Source organism: Chamaea fasciata, unplaced genomic scaffold, assembly GCF_029207755.1.
Source record: "Chamaea fasciata isolate MVZ Bird 193981 ecotype frontalis unplaced genomic scaffold, bChaFas1.0.hap1 SCAF_4, whole genome shotgun sequence".
Taxonomy (NCBI): domain Eukaryota; kingdom Metazoa; phylum Chordata; class Aves; order Passeriformes; family Sylviidae; genus Chamaea; species Chamaea fasciata.
Genome location: NW_027094089.1, coordinates 27,958,682 through 27,971,431, shown reverse-complemented (window position 1 = coordinate 27,971,431; position 12,750 = coordinate 27,958,682). Strand labels below are relative to the sequence as shown.

General features: G+C 42.1%; 1 protein-coding gene across 4 annotated transcripts in view; it reads right to left on the bottom strand.

Moving 5' to 3' along the window:
- The window catches only part of GPBP1 (GC-rich promoter binding protein 1), a 39,860-nt gene extending 28,863 nt beyond the window's left edge, over window positions 1-10,997 (bottom strand). The window contains exons 1-4 of one of the 4 annotated variants that reach the window (XM_066181174.1): window positions 10,654-10,997; window positions 9,173-10,223; window positions 8,236-8,303; window positions 6,208-6,287 (exon numbers count right to left, since the gene is read on the bottom strand). The gene's annotated coding sequence lies outside the window, so the exon portion shown is untranslated. Of the gene's footprint in view, window positions 1-6,207; window positions 6,288-8,235; window positions 8,304-8,420; window positions 8,440-9,172; window positions 10,224-10,343; window positions 10,419-10,653 lie in introns of those variants that run through there. The other 3 variants (XM_066181171.1, XM_066181173.1, XM_066181175.1) reach the window with 3 other exon arrangements.
- Window positions 10,998-12,750: the final 1,753 nt, after the last annotated feature.

Sequence of the window (12,750 nt, the reverse complement as noted above, 5' to 3'; positions counted from 1 at the left end):
AGTCTCCCCTTTCTTGTATCAGCCTGGAACAGCGTTACACATCCTGGAAGGGTGACACAGTCCTCAACATGCGGCCTCACCAGGGCTGCACACAGGACAAAGCTGAACTTCCCCGACCTGCTGGCAACACCCTTCCTACTGTTCCCCAGAGAGATTTTCACTTATTCCTTACAAGCCAGCATTGCTGGCTCATGGTTGGCTGGCTGTTCAAGAGGACCCCCAGGTCCTTCTCTGTAGCAGCCATATGTAGCTGTTATTCCAAAAATTCACACTTTTTCTTTGCTTCATGAGGATCCTCTATCCACACTCTTCCACACAGCAGAACAAACATCAAGCATATGTATCAGCCAGTTCCCCCTACCCTATACTGATGCCTTAAGTTTTAGCTTTCATGTTTTTCAGATTCTGTGCTGCCTAGGGATGTAGTTCTGAGCCTCATATTAAGTGCCAGTAAGCTCTCTTCACAGAGTGGGTAGACAAAAATAATCCTTTTCCTGCTGAAGACCAAGGACAACATTCAGGCTCAAAAACATAAGCCACGGTGGACTAGAGGGGGAACAAGAAGGACGGGACCTCACAAACCAAAGCTGTAATTGGACAACTAAACCCCATTATGCAAATGGACCAAAACTTATAAAAATGCAAGATTTTGTCAGCCATTCTGTGACCACTTCAAGTCGACCTTAGGTGTAGCCCTGGTCAGGCCCTGTCCTGCCCAAGGTGTACCCTTAAAAGCCTTTCAATAAATACCTACTTCATTCTCTAGCTCTGTCCAGTCTCTGTTTCAGGTCAGCCTTCCCAAGGCATCAATATTACCTGCAAACTTGCTGAGGATAACTCTGCCCCACTGTCCAGGATTTCAATGAAGATGTTCAATAGCAGAGGCTCTACCACTGAACCCTGGCGTACACTGTAACAGCTTCTTCCAAATGGCCTTTGTGACACTGGTTGCATCCCTGAGGACCTGTGCCTGACCATGCATCGAGTTCTGGATACACCTCACTGGTCACTTCTCCACACATACTTGTCACCTTTTCCATGACAATGTCAGAGAAGACAATGCCAAAAGCCTTACTGAGGTCAAGATAAACACCATCCATTGCTCTCTGTTCATCTACCAAGCTAGTCACTTCATTGCAAAGGGTTATTAGCTCGCTGAAGTGTGATTTCCCCTTCAAAAAGCCATTCTGACTGCTCCCACTCCCCTTCCTGTCCTTCTTATGTTTGGAAACATGTTTCTAGGATTAGCTGGTGTATACAACCTTTCCATGGACTGAACTGAGGCTGACTGGCCTGTAGTTCCCTGGATTCTCCTCTCATCCTCCCTAATGACAAAATTAATATTTGCTCTCTTCTCTTACTCAAGTACCCCTCCCAATTATTAGACCTCTCAAAGATAATAACGGCTTTGCAATTATTGCAAAGATAATATGGCTTTGCAATAACATCAGCACTTACGGAAGAATGGAACACCCATCATGGAACCCTCTGCACCCATGGAAGCATCCTGTCAAGCCCCATGGACTTACAAGTTATTTAAGTGTTCCCTAACCTGACCTTTTCACTGAGGGAGAAGAAAAAAAGCACAGCAGAACTTGAAGATGACAAGGACATGAGACTAGAGACAGTCCCCACCCATTTTTAAGGGGGTTGTTTAACTTGTCTAACCAGTATTCAGCTGGCAGAGACAGTCCCACAGGTATTGAACAGATCCAACCTCAGAGAAGTCTCTTCCAGTGAACAAAATAAAAGTATTTCTCTAGCTCAGAAACCTGCCTCCAATACCGAAAATAGGTTTCATTACTATGGATAAGATACATTTGGTAACACTATCTGTCTGAACTGTGAGAATAAATAAAAACAGCTTTGCTTTTTCATAATAGTCTAACATGAAGAAACAGACAAAACAGTGCTATAATGAGAAAAAACAGACCAATAATACAGTAAAATAGCTAAAACTTCTACATTTTAAAAATTGAATCTACTAAAAGTTGTTTGCTTTTGGAATGGATCTACCATGGTATAACTACATCCTATTTAAATTGAGCTGACCAAAATTTTGTAGGAAAAACAAATTTTAAAATGAAGAAAAAACTGGGAAAAAAGACACGAAAACAACCCTGTCTGGTGAAGCCATCATCAGAAGACAAGGAAAACCAAGGATAAACAGTTCTGTATTTTCAGATTCTATACTTAAGCTTTGTCTCTGTGTAGTCTGTATCATTTCACAGGAAACAGTTTCTGTGACACTTGGGAACTCCAGAGATTGTAAGAAGACTATTAAAATAAAAGGCAATATAAACTCAGCTAGGAATACTTGAAGCTTGTGAATGGAATTTCAAATTTAGTAACAATAGGGGGAGGGGTGGGAAGGTTAAAGCCATGAATTCACAAAATTAGAAAAGAGATACAAATTTCTTGATCCTCCCTGAAGACCAGTTTAGAAGTTCAGCCAACTGATTTGTACAGAGAAAACCTCCAACAGAACAAATGTTAAGAGCACTGATATGATATATACATTTTTATTTTCCAAGAGAATCTAAATTTAGTATGTATGCATATCTAAGTAGCACATTCCTATGAGCTTTTATCTAATGCCTCCCAGATTATTAACACAGTAAGTACAGCACAGCACAAATTACATAGTGGACCCGTAACTTCACTTTTCAACTACACACCACTGACAAACCACCTTCACTTTGTCAATTTAATTTTTAGCATATGTCATGGGGTTTGTAAAGAGCATATTATTCTATTCCATCTAGGTAGAGCAGAATTGCTTATCTTTGCCCAAACGGGTCAGTGTCACTTATCAGATGGTGGAGTGCTACTTATCTCTCTTCATTGTTTCACTACTTCCATGGGAATGTCTTCTGCTAATGGACCATTAAGAGCTCATCAATGACACGACACATTACACTGCACTTTTGTAAGCTGCTCCACACAGGGAGGAGGAGCCAAACCATCTTAACCTAGATAAAAAGGAGCCACAGTCCCACTAGGTATCCAGTTTTTCCACCGGATCCCTGGAGGAAGACCGGACCCATCTCACCATTACTGGACCCTTTTTCTTCAACGGGACCATCTCTACTCCAACAGAACCACATCTGCCACTCCAGGAGGGCTTACTTTGGACTGCTTCCAACACCCTGACCAACAGGGTGTCAGGTTGTATTTCTGACTCTGTCAGGGTTTTCTAGGATTTCTTGTTTGTTTATTTGTCTGCTTATTCTTCTACACTACAACATCTGTATTTTTATATCCCTAGTAAAGAACTGCTATACCTATTCCCAAAATCTTTGCCTGACAGCCTTTTAATTGCAAATTTATGATAATTAGGAAAAGGGGGGGAGGGGCTTACATTTTAAGGGAGACTCCAACCCTTCCTGGCAGATACCTATCTAAACCAAGACAGCATAATATTTATAAATGGGATACAAGAAGGTTGTAAGCCATGAGAATTAAAGTACACTATAGTGTTGTTATGAGAATTAGGGAAAGAAAAGGTTATGTGCAGTGTTTCATTTTGCTGCCACTGCTTTGCTTCCTTGATAATGAGCTCCAGTATACATATCAAATTCTTATTTCATCAGAAGACAAATGAGCATATGTATGAATTTCAGAGGGTCTAACAAGGTAGTCAAAATACTGGCCCTTCAGTCCTCCCACCACAGGCCAGCTTCAAATTTTGGAATCAACTCTTCATCATGAGCCAAAGGAAAACTACCAAGTATTGGTCTGAATTAGGCAAAGAAACTATATGCACAAGACCCAGCCATCAGCCTACACACTCCTTCTTCATATACAGAATCATTCAGGACTTTTTCCAAATTAAGCAGACCTTCAAAATAACCCACATCAACCAAAGTTTTTTCTTCTGCCATAAAACACATCTGTCAAAAGAAACATTTCCAGGGATACCGGATCTTTCTCCATTATCCCTCTCTGATATCTCTCAGAGATATCAGAGAGGGATAACATGTAAGAAGGAGGGATACATTTAGCAACTAATTTGAAATCAAGTTGCTAAATGCAAAGTGTAAACAATACTTTCATTTAAAATCTATATATATAAATTTTCATTCCCCTTTTGAAGACACAGTTTATTAAATATTTTCCTTACTATTCTGTGATTCATGTAGATCCAACAAATCCAAATAAGTTAATTTCAAGTTATTTTGCTATAGCAAATTTTGCATGTTAATAAAACAGTAAATAACATTCAAACCCTTACACAAGCTTTATGAGTTTTTGAAATTGGAAGCATTCCTACTGATGACAAACTGCTGCAAAAGCATGATAAACACTTCAACTGAAGATTCTTTCTTTCCTTCCTCTCTGTGTAAATGAAAAGCCACAACAGAATAAGTTTACACCTTTACAGTCAAACTTTTAACACTCTGAAGGGAAAGAGTGTCATGTCACGCCTTGTGGCATTTCAGTGAAAAACTGTGTTTAAAAAGGATTATGTTTGGGTATGGTAAGTCTCTCAAGTTTTTTGGTTCTCTAAAATTTATTGCCTAAGACTCACACCATCAATAGAAAGGAAAGGGAGCTGAACTTTTGACTTTCTCTCTCATAAGTTAAATTAAAAATTCTGAAACAGTTCAACTTCAGCCTCTTATTTCTCACCCATGCTACTGCAGAGAGAGCAAAATCTCCAGTTTTAGTTTTGATGACCCACCATCCAATACAGAACTGTCCTCATATATATTCTATATAGAAGACAATATAGAAGAACAAAAGAAGATATCCGTACAACTTATAATTTACCTTCTTGCCTCACATTTTGAAAAGAAGTATAAGAACTAAGGTTTCCTGCAGAGCACTAAGGAAGGAGCAAGGTCCTCTGTTAGATCTGAACACTTACGCTTAGATATGAGGAGTATAGAGTCAAAAGAGAGCGGTCAGTTTTTTAACCAATTAAAGCCAACACATTCTTTAGTACAGCCACAGACTTAATACTTACCTTTACAGAGACTTAGCAAAAATAAAGAAAATCCACCCAAAAAAAAAATCCACCTTCATTTCAACTTCAGGCTCAAGCTCCTTATGGGAAAATGAACCAACTAAAGCCCACTGTGTTTTGCATAAGGATCTAGAATTTGAGCACGGCTCTTTATTATATGGTCCCTTTTTCTACATAGTTATGGTTCACAAGCAACAGGCTTTAACATCACCTCTGTGAGTCAAATATATATGTCACAATGATCAAAACATCTTTTAAGTGTTTTAGATAGAGATGAAGCTGCTAAGTTCTTCAGATAACATAATGACTTTTTAACAAAAGAAGGTTTTGTTTTTGCACTTTGTACCAAAATGTAGATTAAAAAAAAAAAAAAAAAGGCAAACTATTTCATAGCATGAAATAACATCATATTTGAAGGTAAACTACAGCCAGGTTTCTCCTACTCCAGAGTCTAACACACTGGTGTGTAGTGATTCCACTAAATGGTATTGACCATTTAACAACAGCCTGATAGATGCTCATTTCTTGCCTTTTAACAAGGTTCAAATTCAAAAGCCGACATGTGAGTTCAATTACATCATTGCCCTAGTCAGCATATATTATGTAGGAAATCACCAGGAATTCTTTAGCACTTTGGAATTCTGACAAGGAAGAAGCAGCAGCTGGAAAAGGTAGAAGTTTTGCCCTATGCTGAGCATAAAAAGCAGGTAAACAACTCGCTATTTCAGCTATTTCCCTGACTATGTTTACCCAAGACGTGAAAGGAAGAGACTGTGGAAGAGCTGATAGCACCACATAGGGCATTATCATCAGTTATTGCATTCAGTTACACAAACACATAGAGTAAGAAAAAACAAACCAAAAAGCATGCCAAGCTTCATTCACATCTGTTTACTTCCTCAGACATCACTGATGAACTGTCCCTGTAACAGTTTCATCCACACATGTTAAACAGAATAACCTTATTAGAATGGAGGACAAAATAAAAGGAGCACAAAGTACATTAACTGGTACAACATTAAATATCTTCACAATTTGCCTCTATCATTTTACCGATGTTATTCTGTTTCAGCTTTGCTGTAAGATTAAAAAATACATATTCTCAGAAGTATCCACCAACAGTTTTTTCACACAGTAGAGCAACATGCACCATTCTGAAGAATTAGCCAGTACATACCTACTGTATGAACCTACCAGAATAAACACATCAGTAAAAGACACAACCTGCTAACACTTACCCCACTACAAAATGGGATGTGTTTACATCAAGGCTTTAAGTATAAGCCCTTGGGAGCAAGGACATTATCTTCACAGTTGTCTGCAAAACATTTAACAGACTGTAAGCACTTGAAAAACAAAAATCTAGGGAAGAAATTAAAGGGGACCAGCACACTTGGTATTCTCTCCTCAGCAGGTACGACTTTTGTTTAGGGTGCAAGGACACAGATGTAAAATATTCCAGAATTCTTGTCAAATACATATGCACACAAATAAGAAAAAAATACACTTCTAGAGAATCCCTGAGGATAAGGGGCTAACGTGTATATATCAAACACCAATAGCTGAATGACAGCAGAGCCAACCAACAGTTGGAAGTAAATGGAACGTGGCTGGAGAAGAGGCCAGGCAGAGGTAGGACAGCACTCTTCTGGGACAAACACCCTCATTCTATTCCACAGGGACACAACAAACAAAAGACAGCACCAGCACAGAAGTGGGCATGAACTGTTGACCAAAGGCCAATGCAGTACTGGGATAATGAGATCACCAAGGACCTCCCAAAGCCCTCCAAGCTATTTCCAGAAAGGCCTCAAACAACGGCCATACAAGACAACTGATCTACACAGAAAATTAAAACCTTAGCTTCAGGGCAAGGAAACTATATATAAAAAGGCACCCCACCAAGCCCTGGCTGCACACTCCAGGACATCTATCAGCCAGACCAACACTAGGAACAAGAGCTGGTGAGATCTCTCTCTCTCTCTCCTTAATTCATCTCTTCCCTTCTACCCTAACCCACTACAAGGCTGTGTGCTTATACAGTGGGCCAGGGACTGACACACCCATTTCACCGCCAAGTGGGCAGTATATGTATAAAACCTGGTGATTTTTTTGTGGACCCTCCAATTTTTGGTGTCCCTTTCAACCACAAGCATTTATGAATCTTGGGTGCTCCCTTCCCCTAAAGTTTGGGACACTACAACTTCCCAAGTGTAAGTGCTGTAAAAAAAATAAAAGAATTATCCTACCAGCAAGCACAGAGATGTAAAGACAGAATTAATTTAGTGAAGTTAAAAAGAAAACTCCTTAAAACTTCCAGAAGGAGAAGAGTCTAGAAAAATATGTCACCCAAAATAGTAAGTGGGGGATGTAGCTCCTTGATTTAAGTGAGAGCATCTTAAAAAGAAATACAAAGATCTCACAGCAGAGAAAACTAATACTTTGGAAAAACAAGCAACACTTCACTTTTCCTATGAGCTAAGAAGTGAATATTTCTATTACTCTCATGAGCATAAAACAGACAACAATCGAATGAAATGGCCACTCACACCTGCACCCTTCATCTAACAAATGTTTCAAAAAAACCACTCATGCAAGTAAAGAAATATACAAGATCATTCTCTTCTATTGGTTTGGTTCCTTAACAGGTGGCTCAGCTCACCAGCCAATCCCAGCCACACCAATTCCGAAGAGCCACAAGCCATAGCCAAAGACTACAGAAACAGCTCCCCTACTCATGTTACAGTTTCCGCATTTTCAAAACAACGAAACTGAAACAGAAGTTAAAATAATAAAAAATCAAGGCTATCCAAAGCAGAAAACTGAAGACAGTTCAACTTTTAGATACTGACAACACACAGATAAGAACTTTAGTGAGACCAAGAATTTACAGACTTCATGTAGATGCGAGTCCTTAATTTGTGGTCAAAATAACAAGCTACAGGAGTTAAAACATGCTGTAGTAATTTTTAAATAAAATTTCACATGCTTAACTACACTTTTTCTATCAGGTTTGAACACAATCCATCTTCCCAAACATCTTTGCACCACCCTTAGAGAAAACTTCTTATTTTCAATAGTACACTACTAATAATACTTCAGTATCATAGAAGCCCTCAAAAATACTTTAAAAGGTAACAACAAATGTGTAACCTCTACCAGACGCTTGGTTTAAAGACTACCCAATAACGCTTTAATTATTTAAAGCCTTATGAATCATCAGGGTGGGGTAGGGGATAGAGAACTTCAGTAAAATTACCACTGACTTTTGAATTAAGTTGCTCTGTCCATCTTAATTTTCTTTCAAGAAGTAGCAGTTCAGTTGAATGCAAACCTAAAAAAAATATTATGAACCCATTAATGCCAAAATTAAAAAAAAAATATTTAATCATTGTGGGATGAAGGAAACTACAATACATCTAAAAATAACAAGGAAGATTAGCCAATTCACCACTAGATTTAATTTTGAATCATTCCAAGGAGAAGGAGCTTTTTTAGAAGTGCTATACTTGCAGACCAGTCAGACTAATTGTCCTGGTTTTTAGGGACACCTGTCACCCCAGGATACTAATTGATTCCCATTACAGAATAGGAAAATACACTGAAGTCAATCTTAAACTATCAACATAGAAAAAAGTCTGCATAGACAGTAAAATAATTTTTGGTAAAAAAAACCTCTGGCATTCATACATGACAAAAACAGTGGAAAGGAAAAAACAAACAAACAAACAAACAAAACAAAAAAAAAAAAAAAAAAAAAACCCAACCAACAACACAGGTAAAAAACCCTCTACATTATTACTACCCTGATGCTGCAAACACATCTAACACAAATGGAAGGACTGACACATGCAAGCCATCCAGAAGACTTGGTGAAAAGGATATAACATTCACTGCTGAGATTACAACATTAACGTGAAGGCTAAATTCTTTATGGATTTAGTCTAGCTATAGCTACTTTTTAATCTCACATAAAAATCACACTCTTACCTACATGTTTCTCCTTATACCTGTATTCTTCAAATTCTTATGGAATTATTCCATTAATTATAAAAGCCAGCAAGTAAAAATTAACAAGCTTCAAACATTCTCAAAAAAACCAACAACCCAAAGAACCTCCAACCAGCAAAAATTACTGGTTTAACTGTTCTACTGATAAAATGTTTTTCCAAATGTAAATTTATTTATGAACACTACACTTACCTAATCCAAGAGGACCGCACAAGGTGTTATTACTGCGTGATTTGTATTTTTCCAGTTTGTTCTCCTTGAGATAATATCCCGAGTTCCCGTTGATACTACATTTGTAGCAGTTTGACATAGATTAGACCTCACAGAAATCAACTACCCATTCTTCTCTCTTACTGATCCCGCAAGGCTATTTACAAAGTCTGCCAATGTCTGTCTCAAAAACCTTTTATTTTCTCTGACAGTTTCTTCTCCTGTCTATTCCATGTAGATACCACTAAACGCTGCATCAGCTCCAAGTGAAATAAATGCAGGTTTTACTTCACAAACTGTGATGCCAAAACCCCAAATTTCACGTATGAACTGTAGAACATTTCCTACCTTCCGGCAGCAGAGGCATTTGTAAACAATCATCTGGATACCTCCATACAGCTTATTGGCAAGAACATTTTTCAACAAAAATATTAAATAAAATACAAAAGAAAAAAGGATAAACAAGCATCTGTTAAATTCTTCATTTAGAAAATCGGTCTCACTGCAAAATGAGAGAAGACTAAGTCAGAAAATCTAAAAAATTAAATAAGGGGGGAAAAAAATCTGCCATTAAACTTTTCAGCAATGTCTCCACAGTGACTCAGGCCACATTTAACCTGGAGTCAGTTAAGAAAACTCGTTATGCCTCTGACTGAACATTCTGAAAGAATGTTGCCGAGAAGAACACGTAAAAAGAGTAAAGTACTTTATTATGGCACCTGAAGTACTCAGAACTGCATAAATTTAGCTGTGTATCCATGCCATGCGGACAAAAGAATCCAAGGGTGATGTGCTCGACACTGCTAGAAGAAAAAAACTCACGACTTCCTCAATTCTCTTCACAGATGTCTACTGATTGTTTCAGAGGCCTTTTCAGGACGAAGCACGCACAAATAATCCCTGAACAGAGTCCGATATTTCTTCCCTTTCACAGGCAGCAACTGCTGCAGGTCAGTGTCCACCTTTTTTTCTTCTCTGCCAGCTGAAGCAAAAGGCTGCAAACATCCAGGACTGACTCTGTCGTTCAAGGCACCTAGGGTAAAAAGAACCAGAAAAATCAGTTTTCCCTTATGAAATCTGGACTGGCGTTAGACAAACACGACACAAGCAAAACCGAAAAACCTGAATCTTAAGAACAGAAACAAACAGAAACCTGGATCCTAAAGAGCAGGCACGCATGCAGCCAGGAAGCCGAGCCCGAGAACGCAAGCCTCGGCTACACCTCCACTCACCCCGCCGAGAGGGCGGCAGGGATGTTTGACGGAGGGCGCAGCCTATCAGCAAAAACCTCCTCCTGCCGCTCAATCCCGGGAGAAAAACAGAGGGGGGTAGCGAGGGGGGGACGGGGAGTGGGGGCTGGGAGGAGAGAGGAAGGGGAAAAACAGGGAAAGAAAGGGTCATTTCTCGTTTTATTGGGGAAGCTGAACAGATCTGCAGAAGGCACCCGGGCGGGATGCGCTGACCTGGGCCAGGGACATTTCCCGGAGGGGCGGCGGGAGCAGCCGGGGGAGCCCCAGCGCGGCCCGGGGCATGCTTCCTTTCCCGGGCTGTGGGGACAGACAGACGCCGCTCTCGGGGTGCGCAGGCACACAGAACCCCGGCTTTCGGGGTGCGCGACCTCCCGCCGCGGCTCCGCCGAGTGCTCCACCTCTGCCCTCTCGGGGGCTGGCCCGCTCCCGCCGCCGCGGGACCTCCCGTGCCGTCCCCGAGGGCGGTGCGAGCAGCCCGGCGGGGGAAGGAGAGAGGCCGCCCGGCGGCTCTGTATCCGCTCCCCGCCCGCTCCCGGGGCTGTCCCGGGGTGTCCCCAGCGCCCCTCCCCCCCCCACAACGCGCGCGCGCGCCGCGCGCCCGCCTCGCTCTCTCAAAATGGCGCCGCTCCGCGCCGCAATGCTCCCCACGCGCGCGCGCACGCGCAATCTGCGCGAGAGCCCCCGCGCGGCAGCCCGGGGAGGGCCGGGCGGGGCTCCCCTGTACCACCCCCGCGGTGACGTCACGGGAACAATCCCGAACGTTCCGCGCGGGACAGGGAATCCCCAGAGCGCGCCCCGCCCCCGCGGCGGGAGTCCCCGGCGCCGCCGTAATTAACCGTGCAGCGGCGCACTCCCGCTGGCGCAGGCGGGAGGAGCGGCGAGGCGCTGCCGGCTTAGGGCACGCCAGCCGAGACGCGAGCTCGGGCCGCGGGTCGGTCGGACCGGCCCGGCCGGGCGCCGCGGGAGCTCCGCTGGAAGTTCCATACGCCGCGTATGTAGGCGGGAGCGCCCGCCCGGCGCGGCCCTAGATCAGCCCGGTGTGTGCCGTGAGATCCCCGCCGTGAGGAAGGGGGTGCAGCGGGCACCGGGAAGCGCAGTTCCCCTCGCGGTGCCCGGAGCTGCGCACAGAGCAGGCGCTCCGCAGCGCGGATCCATCGCGGCGCCGGCAGGGCCCGAGGCCGGTAAAAACAAGGAACTACCAATTAATAAAACAAAATACCAGCATCTTCGCCAAATCGACTGATACGGCTTCGGTGTACAAGCGCGCGATGGGAAATACCCTGGAGGTCCGCGCAGTTATTCCCTGCGTGCAGTTTTCAGAGAAAAGTGATGGGTAGATTCTTACTGCCTGGGATCTAAATGTCCAAATCAACGGTATGCAGTTTTCAAATCCTTTTACCAACGCAACTGTCCTGGGTTGAAGTATATTCTATCATCATCTTCATGAACTGTTGAAACCAGGTGAGGCAGTGCTCCCTGCCTCCTCCACTCTGGCTTATCTTCTGTTAATGGGCCCATCAGCACCTTTGCCACATGACTCACAGATAACCCCCTCCTGGACTATCTCCTGTTAATGGGCCCATCAGGCCTTATCACATGACTCACCATCCCATTGTGAGATGCTCTGCCCCGAGGGAAGAGCATTCCAGCATCCAAGCATTCCAGCCTGGATATAAGCTGAGACTCTGAACACCAGAGGGGCGCTTACCCACTGGATTCCCAGAGGACCTGAGCTACCAGACGTTTCTACAGGATCACTGCTTCAGGAAGGCCACCTCATCTGGACTGCTTCCATCACTCTGCTCAGGCTGTATTCTGACTCTGTCAGTGGTCTTTTGTATTATTGCATCTATTTTATTTTACTTTCTTTCCTTTCTTCCTATTAAATTGTATCTCTGACTTGGAGCCTCTCATTTGTTTTGCTTTCAAACCACTACAGCAACCAAAAATTGTTTTTTCAATTAATTAGGTAAAAAAAGTAAATTAACAAAATTATATTTAGATATCATTAGAAAGAATGCTGGCAAATGTTTGTGGCACCTGCATTTGATTTGGATTTTCTTTGGAAGTTTCTTCCACAAGTTTTAAATTATTGTAGAAGCTGAAATTATGCACTGACTTTTGACAAAAATTGTCTCAAACCGTAGGATTCTTTTTTAAAATGTATTTTACAGGCATGTATATGTGGCCAAAGTAAACTTTTTTCATAACTTGACAGAAATCACTGGAAAGCAACAATTACCAGAAACTTTACTGAAAATCAACAGGTGAGAAATTAAAGTAGAAAAAGCACATGATAATTCATCTTTA